At 42.3% G+C, this 8,656-nt stretch overlaps 1 pseudogene; it reads left to right on the top strand.

Moving 5' to 3' along the window:
• Positions 1–7,573, top strand: part of LOC104981958 — a 13,838-nt pseudogene extending 6,265 nt beyond the window's left edge.
• The last annotated feature ends 1,083 nt before the right edge of the window (positions 7,574–8,656 follow it).

Genomic DNA, 8,656 nt, shown 5'->3' with positions numbered 1-8,656 from the left:
ACAGTCCCTTGGACTGCAAGGAGATCCAACCAGACCATCCTAAAGGAAATCAGTCCTGAATATTCATTGGAAGGACTGATGCTGAAGTTGAAACTCCAATAGTTTGGCCACCTGACAGGAAGAACTAACTGACTCATTTGCAAAGACCCTGATGCTGGGAAAGATTGAAGGCAGGAGGAGAAGGGGATGACAGAGGATGAGATAGTTGGATGGCATCACCGACTCGATAGACATGAGACTGAGCAAGCTCCGAGAGTTGGGTGATGAACAGGGAAGCCTGGCGTGCTGCAGTCCATGGGGTCGCAAAGATTTGGACACGACTGAGCGACTGAATTGAACTGAGAATCTATCTGGTCTTTTTGAATTATAGCAAACCCTTAAATTCCAAATATATAATTTATATAAAAGCTCAGTGGAAGAAAAACCATTTATTTTCACAAATCTATGGGTTGGTTTGGCTGGGTCCCAGCTGGTCTAGATTGGGGTGGCTGGGGCACCTCTGCTTCCCACTGCAGGTCTGTGCTGGCTCTGCTCTGTATGCCTCTCAGCCTCCTGGGACCAGCAAGTTAGTCAGGGCAGCTTCTTCTCAGGCTCTGAGAAGTAACAGAGGCACAAGAGTAAGATAAAATATGCCAGACTTCGAGAAGTCTACACTTGGAGATGACATGCTGACACTTCTGTTCTGTTGGCCATGGCAAGTCACCCAAAGTCAAGGGACTGGCAAATAAATCCCAAGATGAGGCCAAGGCAAGGGTGTGAACGCAGCAAGCTGTGAGGAGGCCAAATCTACATCAACTGTGTGTGGGTCACTAGAGACTGGATTTTGGCTTTCAGTTTTTCAAGTCTTAATCGAATTTCTGAGATATACCCTCTCAATTCAATTCAGTTCAGTCACTCAGTCGTGTTTGACTCCTTGCGACCCCATGAACTGCAGCACGCCCAGCTTCCCTGTCCATCACCAACTCCTGGAGCTTGCTCAGACTCATGTCCATTGAGTCCATGATGCCATCCAACCATCTCATCCTCTGTCGTTCCCTTCTTGTCCCGCCTTCAATCTTTCCCAGCATCAGGGTCATTTTCAGTAAGTCAGTTCTTCACATCAGGTGGCCAAAGCATTGGAGTTTCAGCTTCAGTGTCAGTCCTTCCAATGAATATTCAAGACTGATTTCCTTTAGGATGGTCTGGTTGGATCTCCTTGCAGTCCAGGGGACTCTTAAGAGTCTCCTCTAACACCATAGTTCAAAAGCATCAATTCTATATACCCTTTGCTTCTTTTATTTCATTCTCAGAAAGCTTTATGTATTATTTTAAAAATCTATTAAACCATTTGTAACAACAATAACAAAATCTCTTCATCTTAAATGAAGATTTTCTATGTGAAGATTCTTAAATATTGTTGACTGAAAAATATAGTCACAACCTGGAAGTAGAGTTATATTATTTGGTGGGAATGTTTAGGACTCCAAGCCCAGGAGACAGCATTTCAGTAGCTCTGAGAAAACTGCTCCAAGGAGGCAGGAGGCGAAGTCAGGTTATATACAAGTTTGCAGCAGAGGGAGCAGGCAGTCTGAACATCAAAAAGATCAGGTGTCAAGTTAAGGAACTTAGCTTATGTATATGGGTAGATGAACGGCTCTGGGCTCATTGAATTCATTCCTTTCATATATACCTCAGCTATCTGGGGCCAATCCTTGTTCACCTTGCTTCTTGCATTCCCTTAGCTCCTCAGCAGTCACCATGGGGGGTTACAGCATCCCTGGATCGAAGTTTTGGGAGCCCTCACTCACATTTGGAAGCCAGAAATTACTGATGGCTGTGACATTTCTTATTTATTAATATGGCCGGAGATATTTTCATTTCACAATATGATGCTTGACAGAGGGCCTCAGATTGAGGGTCCCAGCAGGTCACAAGGCACATTCTCTTGCCTTAAAGCAGAATATGATTTTCAAGGCAGCTAAGAGTCTACCTTACCTTCAAAAAATTAGACCATCTTATTGTCATTGTCATTATTATTCCTCCAGCCTTAGAACTCAATATGATGATACATGATTTTTCTTTGAAAAAGCAGCAAAATTTTGTTTCTAAGAGTAGGTATTCAAAATTTAAAGATTTGTTTTTCTTTTATCAGTCAATTTTTCCTTGAATTTTTCCCCATAAATTACATTAAAAGCAAAATCATAATACAATCTGATTTGTCAGCATATAGGTAAATTTAAATATTGAGAAAATACTGTCTGGAGAGTGTGTAATTTCCTTGGTTCTATCTTGCTGCAACAAAGATTTGAAACAGTGGACCAGTGTTACAGCTCAGTTATGGCTCAGAGTTTTATTCAGCAAACAAGTTCAGTTCAGTTCAGTTGCTCAGTCATGTCCCACTCTTTGCGACCCCATGGACTGCAGCACGCCAGGCCTCCCTGTCCATCACCAACTCCTGGAGTTCACTCAAACTCATGTCCATTGAGTTGGTGATGCCATCCAACTATCTCATCCTCTGTCATCCCCTTCTGCTCCTGCCTTCAATCTTCCCCAGCATCAGGGTCTTTGCAAATGAGTCAGTTAGTTCTTCCTGTCAGGTGGCCAAACTATTGGAGTTTCAACTTCAGCATCAGTCCTTCCAATGAATATTCAGGACTGATTTCCTTTAGGATGGTCTGGTTGGATCTCCTTGCAGTCCAGGGGACTCTCAAGAGTCTTCTCTAACACCACAGTTCAAAAGCATCAATTCTTCAGCACTCAGCTTTCTTTGTAGTCCAACTCTTACATCCATACATGACCACTGGAAAAACCATAGCTTTGGATAGTACAACCACGAGGTGTGAGGGCCAGCCGACCCCAAAGGAGAGGCCTCAATCTGTCTTGGCTTCTTCTTTTTATACGTTTTGTTTCCTCCCTGCTGAGCCTGCCCTGTGCATATTGGGCTAGCCAGGAAGGGCGTGTGTTTGTTTCACCTAAGGTTCTCACTCTAGTCCTCAGATTTTCTTTTGTTCCATTTTCCCAGGCTTTTACCTTTCTTTGTCGTTTAGCCACCACCATTTTGGACTCCTTTTCCCTATTCTAACTACCTAACAATACTAAATGTAAGCAAACACAAATCACATTGAATTCTCTTTTTTTTAATGCTTCAAATCCATTTAAAATGCCAGGTTCAGCTCATCATTTCATCATGATGCCATATAAGAAATCAAACTAACTGCGGTGAAATTGAGGGATCTACCTACCTTGACTAATAATTGGATTATAATAGCCCTACTAAAATCATCCTTCTAGCTTTCATTAAAGAGAGGAAAAGTCTTAGTCCAAACACTGACATAATTAAGGAGTAATATAGTTAGAAAGTGTGAGAAGAAATGTAAAAAATACTTGGCTCATTTTTTTTCATCTAGGTAGATTTATATCAATATAAAATTAATGATAATTGCAATCCTAGCTAATCCAAGATTGGGATTGTTTAATAGCAGGCTTAAGCATAGCCATTTTTCAGAAAAATTTGGGTCAAGGTGTGAGCCAGATTACCATATTACATATAGTTGAGAGAAGTAGAATATTTAGATATATGGACAATGACTACATTTCCTCCTATTCAAGTGAAACAAAATTCTGATCACTCTTTAGGAAGATGGAAATTCCATAAAATCTTATTCAATGTGTGACCAATTCTCAGAAAACCTAATAAGCCAACAAAATGTATTATAGTATGATTTAATATAATGTCATATATACCTGAGATATTTGGCATTTCATAGTATACTAGTATACTTATACTACATATATACTTATACTAATGTCAGTTCAGTTCAGTCGATCAGTTGTGTCCGACTCTTTGCAACCCCATGAATTGCAGCACGCCAGGCCTCCCTTTTCATCACCAACTCCTGGAGTTCACTCAGGCTCACGTCCATCGAGTCAGTGATGCCATCCAGCCATCTCATCCTCTGTCGTCCCCTTCTTCTCCTGCCCCCAATCCCTCCCAGCATCAGAGTCTTTTCCAATGAGTCAACTCTTCGCATGAGGTGGAGTTTCAGCTTTAGCATCATTCCTTCCAAAGAACGCTTATACTACATGCTGCTACTGCTAAGTCACTTCAGTCGTGTCTGACTCTGTGCGACCCCATAGACGGTAGCCCACCAGGCTTCCCCGTCCCTGGGATTCTCCAGGCAAGAACACTGGAGTGGGTTGCCATTTCCTTCTCCAATGCATGAAAGTGAAAAGTGAAAGTGAAGTTGCTCAGTCCTGTCCGACTCCTAGCAACCCCATGGACTGCAGCCCACCAGGCCCCTCCATCCATGGGATTTTCCAGGCAAGAGTACTGGAGTGGGGTGCCATCGCCTTCTCCGTGTTATACTATATATAGTATATTTAAACAGCATATGAGAATATTTTATTTTAACAAATAATTTTTATTTAGATTATAATGAAATGATAAAGAATAAAAATGATAGTAGTGCCTAAATATTACCATGAATTTATAAGGAGATATACGCAGTAGAACTTCTGTTTTTTTCTTAAGTTAATGTAAATATTTGGGAGGAGTCCTTTACAAAAGCCCTTTGTTTTGTAACCAATCCATCTGGCTTAGTCAGAGCTCCATTATTTAACAAAGGAAACTGTCTTTCCTTTTGGCCCTTTCCCTAGTAAATAAACTATTTACCAGGAGTTGCTTTTACCTGGGGGAAATTTATGTCTACAGCCACTCCCTGTGAGGCAATGATGCTTAATCATAAAATATTTCACTCTTAAAAAGTACATATCAGTTAAAATTGACCATTTATTAAGTGGTCTGGTCTTCATAGAGAACTTCCTTTTACTTACATATTGAGGTTTTTTTCTTTTTCTTTTTTTTTTTAACCAATTCCAGAGAAAATTTGGGACTGTAACATCAGCTTTTGTACATACTGGAGGATAGGTTTAATTCTGCACTGCTGACTTTTCTGTCAATTAATTTACCTTACTTCAGAGGGAATGTGAATGTGTTTTAAAGCTGGTATTGTTACCGAGTGCGAGCTCACTCTGCTTGCCACAGGACAGGCCAATGAATCCGAGAGATGAGGCAAGGAAGAGACCAACTGGGGAGCTGGCAGACCAAGAAGATGGCAGGCTAGCGCCTCAAAATAACCATCTTGTAGGAGTCTGGATGCCAGCTTCTTTTGTAGAGTTAGAGGAAAATCAATGAGGAACTAAAGTCAAAAGGTAGAATAGAAGGGGAGAGGCAGTGGGGAAGTAAAGTGCAAAGGTCTTCAGTCTTGCAAAACATCTCCAAAGGAATGGTCAGCCTTTGGAAAGGGTGTGTTAACCTCTTCTATTTGCAGGCGGGTAGGGACAAATTATAAGTGCCAGAAGGCACTGACGACCCACTCCAGTACTCTTGCCTGGAAAATCCCATGGACCTAGGAGTCTGGTAGGCTGCAGTCCAGGGAGTCGCTAACAGTTGGACATGACTGAGCGACTTCACTTTCACTTTTCACTTTTCGTGCATTGGAGGAGGAAATGGCAACCCACTCCAGTGTTCTTGCCTGGAGAATCCCAGGGATGGGTAGCCTGGTGGGCTGCCGTCTATGGGGTCACACAGAGTTGGACATGACTGATACGACTTAGCAGCAGCAGGGACAAATTATTTATCTGAGCTGAACAAAGGCAGTTTAGCTTACAGTCAAGCAGAGGGGCAGGGTCCTCTGAGGCAAGCTATTAAGTATGATTATAATCACGTCCCTCATGACTCAGCAGGTAAAGAATCCCCTGCAATGTGGGAGATCTGGGTTTGGTCCCTGGGTTGGGAAGATCCCCTGAAGAAGGGAAAGGCTACCCACTCCAGTATTCTGGCCTGGAGAATATTTTTTCCAGGGCTTCCCTGATAGGTCAGTTGGTAAAGAATCCCCCTGCAATGCAGAAGACCCCAGTTCGATTCCTGGGTTGGGAAGATCCGCTAGAGAAGGGATAGGTTACCCACTGCAATATTCTTGGGCTTTCCTTGTGGCTCAGCTGGTAAAGAATCTGCCTGCAATGTGAGAGACCTGGGTTCAATCCCTGGGTTGGGAAGATCCTCTGGAGAAGGGAAGGGCTACCCACTCCAGTATTCTGGCATGGAAAATTCCAAAGGGGTCACAAAGAGTCGGACATGACCGAGTGACTTTCGTAATAACAAAAGCAATGAAAAACAAATCAAACATTTTCCAACATGGAGTCAGAATTGGCTTCCTCCCTGAAATAATATGGGGGGTTATAGGTATGGGACAGACTGTAGAATCTTTTCAGAGGGCCAAGTAATCTCTCTTTCAATTTATTCTTTCCTCTGACTGACAGCTACTTTATTTTCACCTCTCTCCTTGTCTTACTCAAGTTAGTGACTAGGATCTTGCTACTCAAAAGGACCTGCAGCATCCAGGTACAAATCTGAATCTCAGGTCCAATTTCCAGATTTACTGAGACAGAATTTGCTTTTTAACAAGATATCCAGGTAATTCATGTGCACATTAAACTTTGAAAAGCAGTGATCTACGGGAAACTTGAAAATGCTTATTTTCTCAATGTGTTTTAAAAGGCAGAAGTTGGGCAGCGAGACGTACGTTGGTGAGTACGTGGGTGTGTATGAGATTGGGCCAGTGAAGCTGGTGGCCTTGGCATGTGATATCAGGCTGGCTCTGTTGCTTGGTGGCTCTGTCTGTCAGCGAGTGCCATATTGTTGGACTTGGCCAGTCACGTGCTACTCTGTTCCGATTTCTGTTCCAGCTGCTTATGTGTGTGAAGGTGCTCAAGCAGGTGGGATATGAGCCTCTAACTCCAGCAATAGGACAAATATTTTGGGGCAGCAAGCGTGTCAGCTTCCTGGTCTGTTTTGTTATGCTCAGCACATTGTGAACATCTATGGGCAGCATAGGTTGTTCACAGGCTTAACTCCAAGACTGTTCAGGAATCCTTGGAACTGTGGTCCATGGTAAAGTTTTACAGAATTACCAGAAGTGTAACAGGGTTGAGGAGTCAGGATCTGGAAACATAGAGAAAGAAATTTCATCTTCCTTTGACAGAGTTATCAAGGAGACCGCTTGAAAGAGTGCATTGTGCTATTGCTCTCATCACACATCCCTTTCACATGATCACTCTGAGTTCTATGGTACAATTCATTGGGAGAGAATCCAAGTATTATAGATTTTGTGACTCCATAGTAATTGTCTACTAGGAAGAGGGCATCCTAGGATTTTTTGCAGATCTTATTCCTCACCTCCTATGTGACATCGTTTCTTTGTGGCTCTGTAACTCACTGGTCTACCTCATCAGTGTCCATGCGTTGGCCGGTGGAGTTTCCACCATGAATGAAATGAAGAGTTGGTTCCTAGTTGTCACATGATTTTTTCCCAGTATATTTACATATTCCTTTATGCTTGTCTATAGTCTTATGACTGTCAACAGCTGTGGACTTGCTCATGGATGCCCTCCTTATCCCCTAATATATACTTCTTATTTATATGGCTGGTACATGCTACAAAAAAGGGGATATATTAGCCAAGAAATAACGTGTCTTTTCTAGAAGTTCCCCTTTGGGAAGACTTATTGTTGTGATCCAAGAATGTTAATTTGAAGATGTAGGGCAAGGACAGTGACATTTCTATAGTCCCAGATGCACAGAAATACGGGAGAGAGTGTTGATTTCTATAAAGTGTGGCATATTTTTTAAATAATCAGTCAATCTTGAGAAAATGAATAAAATGGCAGACATTATGTCAGCAAATAAACAAAAAAGCCAAAAAATAAAGAAAGTCCTCTCCTGAGTAAGAACCACGAATGAAGAAAAACCTTCAAAAATATGTACATAGAAGAGCCTATACATCATAATGGAAAGAGCAATAGAAAGGCATCCTGGATGACTTAACAGGGAATCCCAACTCTGAAAAGGAAGTGACATACTGTTAGAGAAATATTTGTAAGCAAATTGAAGGAAACATCATTTAAGGGGGAACCCGACAGGCTACATTTGCCAAGTTGCTTGCAGGGAACTGGCAGTTCTTTCCATTTCTATAAACTGAAGGCTTCTTGGAATGTGAAATCAAGAATTATAAACTGGGCGGCAGCCAAGATGAGGTTTTTTGTTGTTGTTGGTTTTTTTCCCCCCTGCTTGTTTGTTGATGGTTTTTGCTACAAAAAGAGTTGAACTGTTTTAAGTTCTCCCATTTTGTGCTAAGTCGCTTAGTCCTATCCGACTCTTTGCGACATTATGGACTGTAGCCCATCAGGCTCCCCTGTCCACGGGATTTTCCAGGCAGAATATTGGAGTGGGTTGCCATGCCCTCCTCCTGGGGGTCTTCCCAATCCAGGGATCAAACCTGTGTCTCTTATCAAACCTTGCACTGGCAGATAGGTTCTTTACCGCTAGCACCACCTGGGAAGCCAAAGTTCTGCCATTAGCCAGACCCAAAACACATTGACTGTGACGAGAGGTGAGGCAGACCAATCTTTAACTGTACAAGGAGACAGAGCAGTTTCTTAGGGAAGGCTTCAAGGTAGCCCAAACCCATCCTGCACTAGAAGTGTGTCATGCTGGGCCAGCTTCACAGAAGACTTTAAGACTGGGAGGACTTTCCCTTTCCAATTCTGAATACTTCTTCAACTCTAAGAATCATGAAATTATGGAAATCTTTATGTGAATCCCTAGTTCATCACGCAT

This window comes from Bison bison, unplaced genomic scaffold, assembly GCF_000754665.1.
Source record: "Bison bison bison isolate TAMUID 2011002044 unplaced genomic scaffold, Bison_UMD1.0 scf7180017864525, whole genome shotgun sequence".
In the NCBI taxonomy this organism is placed as follows: domain Eukaryota; kingdom Metazoa; phylum Chordata; class Mammalia; order Artiodactyla; family Bovidae; genus Bison; species Bison bison.
Note: the sequence above shows the minus strand (reverse complement) of the source record. Positions and strands in the feature narration are given on the sequence as shown.